This window comes from Thamnophis elegans, chromosome 3 (assembly GCF_009769535.1).
Source record: "Thamnophis elegans isolate rThaEle1 chromosome 3, rThaEle1.pri, whole genome shotgun sequence".
Lineage (NCBI taxonomy): Eukaryota > Metazoa > Chordata > Lepidosauria > Squamata > Colubridae > Thamnophis > Thamnophis elegans.
The window spans coordinates 116,957,302-116,965,159 of NC_045543.1; positions in this window are offsets into that span (position 1 = coordinate 116,957,302).

Below are 7,858 nucleotides of genomic sequence, written 5' to 3' on the forward strand. Positions count from 1 at the left end.
AGAGCTACTTTACTTCAATGGGGAAAATGCATGTTTCAAAGCAGTTTTCCTAAATGATTTCCACAGCCTATTGTCTTCTGGTCTCTGTGCTCAGCTTCTGCTGCCTGTTGTGGCTGTGGAAGCACAAACTTAGATGAACTTGTTTTCCCATCTCCATTATCTCTAGATTAATTTCCTTTTTTCTTACTTAAATGACCAGTTTGATCACTGCATTTTTTCCACTGCTCCTTACTTCATTACAGTAACATACCTCAAGGCTTTAGCTGAGTTGTATTTTGCTTCATTGACTCTGAGGAACTTGAGTCTGATGGATAGGGCTTAAAAGAGGAGTTGGCCAAACAGCTCCGTTTGTGTAGCACAATCAAAAACAGGAATCCTCAAACCACTGACTTCGGTTAGCTACAGAATATGGTCACAATAAATATTAAGATTCCCCCCCTCCCGTTCTTAGTTCTCTTATAGAGAAAATAATCAGTTTGCTGAGAAGTTGGTCACCTTATCACATCCTGTTTCATTCAATGTGGTAAAAAAAAATTCTGGAAGATTTAAACATTGTATTTCCTTCCTGTTCTACATGACATATTAATATTATTTATTGCAATCGTATTCAGATTTCCCCAATCAGTAGTAGCTCTGATTGGAATACCAGAAAGCAAAGCAGGACAACAAGGAATGACCCTCCCACACACAATTTAGTAAGGGTCCTAGACTTCATACCAGATTCAGCAAAATGTGATTTACATTACAGTTGCTTGCAGAAATGTAAGGAACACAGCATGCTTAGATAATTTATCTTCTGCCCCATATTTATCTTCTGCACTATTTATTTTGGTCCAGAAGATCTGTAGAGCGTCGGCGTCAAACTAAACACACAGATACACATGCACATCAGAGGTAGATTGCAGATCCCGACACTACCAGTTCGCTTGTGCTCATGTGTGCGCTCTCTCTTTCGCATGACACTTCTGCGCATGCACAGAAGTGTCTGGGTGGGTGGGGGGAACCTCCTGCCAGTGCCATTACCAATTCACCCAATCCGGGCTGAACCGGGAACAACCCACCTCTGATGCACATAGTGGATAATCTCCTTCAATCTCTCTTTGTGGCCCAGAGTTTAAATTCTAGGCCTTCTTCCACATCTTTTTAAATCAATGAACTCTTAGCCATTCCTGTCCTAGCCTTAAAGGTCAACATCTGTGCAGTATTTATACAATGGTTCTGCTTCTATCTGATCTTAGCTTCCTCCTTGCCAGCTTCAGTTCTTGCAGTGGGAGAGGAAGAGAAGAAAGTCTTCCTATTGGCTACCATTGTCATAGCATCCAAGTAAATAGGCAACAAAAAAGAGGAACTGGGGTGATGGGAAGGAGTTTGGGGGGGAAGATGCATAGGGTTGTAGTTCAGAACACAAGCACACATGAAATTGTAGGAAGTTCGCATTCACACCCCTCCTAGAAGAATGAAATATTATAGGAAATATTAAAAAGGCAGAATATTATGTTTCTCTGGATGAGAAAAGGAGAAACATGCTTTTAAATACAAATAGCTTTCTGCAGCTCCCTTCCTCCCCTTCAGCTCCAGGGTGATGGGATTAAGACATGGCCCTCAGGACATTATAGGATTAGCCTTCTACCAGGAGTGGGTTCCATCAGGCATTACTGCCGGGTCGCTCATGGGTGTGCGCTTGATGTGTGCAGTGCATGTGTGCACAGTGCAATAAAAAGTGTTCTGTGCATGCATAGAAGCAAAAAGCAAAATGATGGGCGCCTATAGTGCCACCCTGAAAACCAGTTTAGGGGCATGGCAGTCCTGGGTTGCTGTCGGTTCCAGACAAACCAATCTGAACTGGTAGGAACCCACCACTGCCCTCTACCCATCTCACCACATGGCACCTGGGAAGACTACATCATCCAGCAAGGCTCAAATAATCCAGGGACTCAGCACAGCCTACAAAGTTGCCTCTGCATGGCCCCATGGGAGTCTGACAACCAATCCAAATACAAGCTCAAATTCAGGAGCCCAGAGAGGGTATAAAACTCAGGCACTCTCAGCATCTCTCCCCTCTTTTTTCCCCTTCACCCAACATCTTCAAGCTATGTGATCCTGTCCACCATTAAAACCATCTTTCCAAACAGCCTCCATTTTTCCAGTGTCTTTTCCCTCACTTGGAACTGAACCCAGATGGACATTTCTTCCAACAAGATGTTCACAGATTCATGCTTTTATCAGGATATTTTCAAACCTTGGTTACATTGACTACGCTGCTATTGTGATATAGCACAGCGTTTGAGAAAGGAGAAGCAGATACTGTATTAGAAGTGTTATTTTGTTGCCTATATAGCAGTGGGGAAAAAAAGGAACAATCATAGTTAAAGCACGTTTTTTTTTCCCTATCACAAATGAAAATGGTAAAAAATAAATGCTAAATATATGACATGAAGAAGAAAGAACCTGATCTGAAAATTAAAGCTTTTCCAGAAAAAAATTAAAAGGAATATAAAGATAAGAAATTCTGAGATAATGGAATTGATGAAAGATGGACTGAACTTTCTTGGCAAGATGAATGCTGTTTTAAAAGAGTTTTTTGACCTACTGCAGGGATGCTGCAAAGATGTTTACAATAGAGACCTAGGAACTGTCTCTGAGATGCAATGGTTGAGAAAGTTTAAAAATCCTAAGGAAAGGTTTTATTATTAAGAGTCGATCGAGGTTGTTTGATCCTGGAGGGATGAGAAATGGTGATTGGGATGATCTGTGATAAATAAGAAACCATTGTAGACTTACTACGAGTTAATTACATATGACTTTCTAGTATTGTTAATGGAGGGCTTTGAAGTTTAACTTTGCTGTTGATTAACCTGCTAACTATTTTGTCTTCATATATATTATGTATGAGAAGGGTTGCCGATAGATGTACAAGTTTATAGATCCTGGATCTCTTTCACAAGGGAGAAAGCTATTATTGTTGCAATATATTTGTCAGTGTACAACTAGGGGGGATAATACTGTTTCCCCAAAAATAAGACAGGGTCTTATTTTCTTTTGACCCCCAAAATAAGCACTTGGCCTTATTTTCGGGGAGGTTTTATTATTTTTGAGGTGTAGGAGGAGACGAGCGTGGTCACCTCATGACTGCAGTTGTGTTGCAATATTTTGGGGAGGGCTTATTTGGGGGGGTTATTTTGGGGGGGGAGGGCTTATTTTAGCGCATGTGTTGAAAAGCCCAATTGGGCTTATTATCCGGGAAGGTCTTATTTACAGGGAAACAGGGTATGTGGGGGGAAGGTTGTCCTTTTAACTCCCCTTTTAAAAAATTTTCATGGTTTTGTCTTTGTAAACTTTCTTTTTTTTGTATTTTAATTTTATGAATAAAATAAAAAAAAATTACATACAAATATTTTACACGCAGAGCCTGCTATATTCTAATGTAGCTCTTGCAGTCCTTGAATGGGAGAAGACAACTTGCTTAGTTTTTATGCCCTCACATCTCCTACCAGTTGCACTGTAAACCCATCAAGTTTGACCCTTCTGAGATAAAAAAGATTTTGGAAAAAATTAAGTGTGGCTCTAGTGCACAGAAAGTTCACTAATAGCTTTCCTAAAAAAATGTGGTTTCTAACTAAACGCGGAGCCTACAGAAGTAAAGCGAGCGAACCACTAATGAACTTTCCGTGCATGGATGGTGACAGGCAGGAAAACTAGAACGTAGAAAGGGACACCAAAAAACTCTTTTCTGATTTCCCCTTTTCATGAACTTCAGGAAGAATGACTGAAATTGGCCTGTGTTAATATAAATAAAATTGAACATGATGCTTAATCAATAGGCTCATAAGTATGAAGTGGCACAAACAAGAAATAAATGACTAGATTAGAAGAAGGGAGATATATGAGAAAAAGGAAGCTCATACTTTCTCTTTACAGTAAAAATGCTGTCTCAGTATGTGAAGCCCTGATTGCAAGTTTGTTGACTTTAGCTCCCTCTCCAACTTATAAAGAATGACTTACAAAATTAGACCACATCCTCTTTATAGAACAACGGTTACTTTTGATTAAGTTAAAGGCGTAACTGTCAAGGGTTCCGAATAACACTCCCAACGAAGAAAGACTTTGAGGCTTGAGGTTCCTCAAAGTTCCATTTTATTAGAGATGTCATATTGGCACATCTGGGAAAACCCGAATCTGAAAGTTTCCAGGTTTTCCTCACCCAAAAAAAGTTCAAGTCCCTGCCCAGCACCCACAGGTCCATAACATGGCCCGATCAGGCACTGTCCCAACTGGAGATCCCCCCAGTCAGACCCCTCCAGCAGGGGTGGGTTGCTGCCGGTTCATTTCGCATGCGCCCATGCACAATTGACTGTAAATTGTTCTGTGCATGCACAGAACATGAAAACATTACTAAAACATAGTGGTAGCAGCAACCAGGGAACCAGTTCAGGGCATGGCCAGCCTGGATTGCTCCCGGTTCGGCGATATAGGCCAAAATACCACTACTGGTTTGCCTGAACCGGTGCGAACCGGTAGGAACCCATCTTTCCCCTCCAGGTGCAGGGCAAAATGTCCTTGACTCTCAGAGAAAGGAATGTTATTTTGACTATATCTCTCCCATACTCCATATAATTCCCCTTACCCATTTTCCCACAGCATTGAATGTGGCAGGCCAGAAGGCCCAATGCAAAAGGTGACTTCCAGGCCTGACAATAACAGGGTCGCACACTAATAAGACAATTTGATCTCTGTGAAATCACCTTCATGTCATACTCATGAGGAGTCCTCATAGAGTCTTACGGAATTGGGCGGCATACAAATCTAATAAATTACTAAATTACTCAGCCAGTCTTTGGGGAAACATCAGAACTCCCCCCCCCCCCAGTTTGCATGATGCAATTTTTCACCCAAGTTTTCAAGCGTCCAGATACCTCTGGAGTTATGTAACAATATCTCTAGTCAGTCTCAACTTCATAAAAAATTAAAAAGAGGAAGAAGACATCTGTGCCACGGCAGCAATAATTCAAAAGGGGCTTGACCTTATCAGCCTGACCAATTTTCAGGGGACCAAACTGACTGTTTGCACGTAGGGCTTGCATCATAGTTTGGATTTTTATTATGTTTTTAGCTGCTGCTGAGCCTGTGGTTGGGGATTTTGCTTAGATGCAGTGAATGCACAGGAGAGGTAGAATAAGAATAGGGTGGGATTTTCTGCTCCTTGTATAAATTAAGGTTTTAGTGTGTCCTAAAAAAAGAGAGACGTTAAATCTATCACAGGCTTAATGTATGCATTGTCTTTATTGTCGTTATTTATTTTTGAGTCAGTCTTGACTTCTGGTGACCGTCTGGACAAATCCTTGCAATTTTCTTGGCAAGATTTTCAGAAGCGGTTTGCCACTGTCTTCTTCTTTAGGGCTGACTGAAAGTGGAGGGAGCCAAAGCCACCCAGCTGGGTTTTCAGAACTGCAGTTAAAGGAGCTGGGTGCTGCAGGCAGTTTGTGGTTTTGGATTCTCCATTTCAAAGTATAGCATAAATAAAAACAAAACAAAACTCAAGCCAAAATGAGCAAATAATAATAATTATTTGTCCAGAGGTGGGTTCCTGCCGGCATTACTGCTGGTTTGGTGTGTGCGCATAGATCTGTGCATGCGCAGAATGTTAAAAAAAAGGGGGGAACATGCCATCCTGACCAGGGAACCGGTTCGGAGGCGTGGCAGGCCTGGGTCACTGCCAGTTCCGGCGACCCAGTCTGGAAAACCACTACTGGTTGGGCCAAACTGGTCTGAACTACTAGGAACCCATTTCTGTTACTGTCTATAGGTTAACCAATAACTTTTGTACATATTATGGCACACAGCTTAAGTCAGTGAGTAGGATTTCTAAAAGTTTCTATGCAACAGGTCAGAAATCAAATTTATCTGAAACCATAGAAAAGATCCCCCCCCCCAACTCCAGCCAATTCATGCCGTGACTGAATTCAAAACAGGTTTTCTTTTCTATCTTCATATTTCGAGCTTTAAAAGAGCATTTTGACAATGTTAGAGGATTTGAATGTATCCTGGCTCTGCGTCTTTCTGCGTTCCTACTCCCACTTCCCTGCCTCCTGCCTCATTCCCCCTTAATATATTCTCAATTGGCTGCTCTTTCTTAGGCTGTGTGAAATCCAGAGCAACAGCAAAAATGTGATGTCCTGAAAGTTCGTCTATTTTTCATGTTCCAAAAAATAAAATTACTCCTAAGTGCGTATGTTTTGAAGTGAAATCCTAGCTTGCTAAGTATTTCAACATTTGACTTTTTGAGCACAAGAATTGGAAAAGATCACAGTTCATGTCAGGACAGAGCTCTGCATCATTATGAAGTATTTTAGGTGGGGCTGCTTGCACATTCACAGACCAAATCTATCCCGTTTTTTTAAAGCCAGTTACCATACCTTAGATTGTAGGAATGCTAAAGGTATAATATAGCTTCTTTTCAACCAGTCACAAAGTATCGCTTGAGACCATGACATTTGGATTAGTGAGTTATTTAAAGGCAGACTTAATGGCATGGCATGGCATGGCATGGCATGGCATGGCATGGCATGGCAAGACAATTAGAATACAGAGTGAGTATATATAACTGGCTCAGGTATTCCAACAAGTCTTTATCAGTGTATATAGTTCATGAACTAGGAGAGACATAACAGCAGGTCAGCCATTGGAGAATGGCTGGAATAGGACATGATAACAAGGTCAGCCAATGTATAGACATAGCAACTAAGTCAGCCAATGAGAGCTGTTTGAGAGTTCAGAGCCTGGGCGTGGCTTAGGTTAACTGATATGTATAAATATAAGTTGTGTGCTCCTATTATTGTCCTTCTGTCAATATGTCCTTTTGCTAACTGTGCTTCTGTGAACTGCTTGGGTATCATATATATTATTGCATATAAAGAAGTTTCTTATTTAAATCAATCCTGCTGAATCAGTTAACTGTGTGTGCTTTCTGGATTTGATTTCTGCAACAAACTCTGACAGTATTCATCAGTGGCTCCTCATTAGAGACACTGAATGTGGTATCATAATGTTTAGGATTGGCTGTAAAGATGCAGAAATGCAACTTTTAGTCTGCATCTAAAGAAATAAGTTTCCAAATCATAAAAAGTATCAGTTCCATTTTATTCTGCTTTGATCAAATGCCATCTGCAATGTGATGTCACACTTTAAGAAGTATCCAGAGCTTCTGGAATCTGATCAGGGCAGATCAGGAGACTAGAACCACTTCTTATGAAGAGAGATTCAAGTAGCTAGGCATGTTTAGCCTTGAGAAGAAACAATTTGATAGATATGATAAGGTAAAGGCAAAGGTTCCCCTCACACATATGTGCTAGTTGTTCCCGACTCTAGGAGGTGGTGCTCATCTCCGTTTCAAAGCCGAAGAGCAAGTGCTGTCCAAAGATGTCTCTGTGGTCATGTAGCCGGCATGACTAAATGCTGAATGTGCACAGAATGCTGTTACCTTCCCACCAAAGGTGGTCCCTATTTTTCTACTTGCATTTTTACATGCTTTTGAACTGCTAGGTTGGCAGAAGCTGGGACAAGTAACAGGAGCTCACTCCATTATGTGGCACTAGGGATTCAAACCGCCGACCTTTCTGATCAACAAGCTCAGTGTCTTAGCCACTGAACCACCGTGTCCCTCTGATAGATATGATAGTATCCTTTAAATACTTGAAGTGATATGGAACTTGCCTTTATTGTCCCAGAATAGAGGACATGGACATGGAATTTAAGTCACAGGGAGAAAAATTCTAATTAAACTTTAGAAAAACTTCCCAACAGTAAAAGCAGCTTGACTGTGAAACTAATTATTCAAAAAGTTGGTGGATCTTTGAATGGA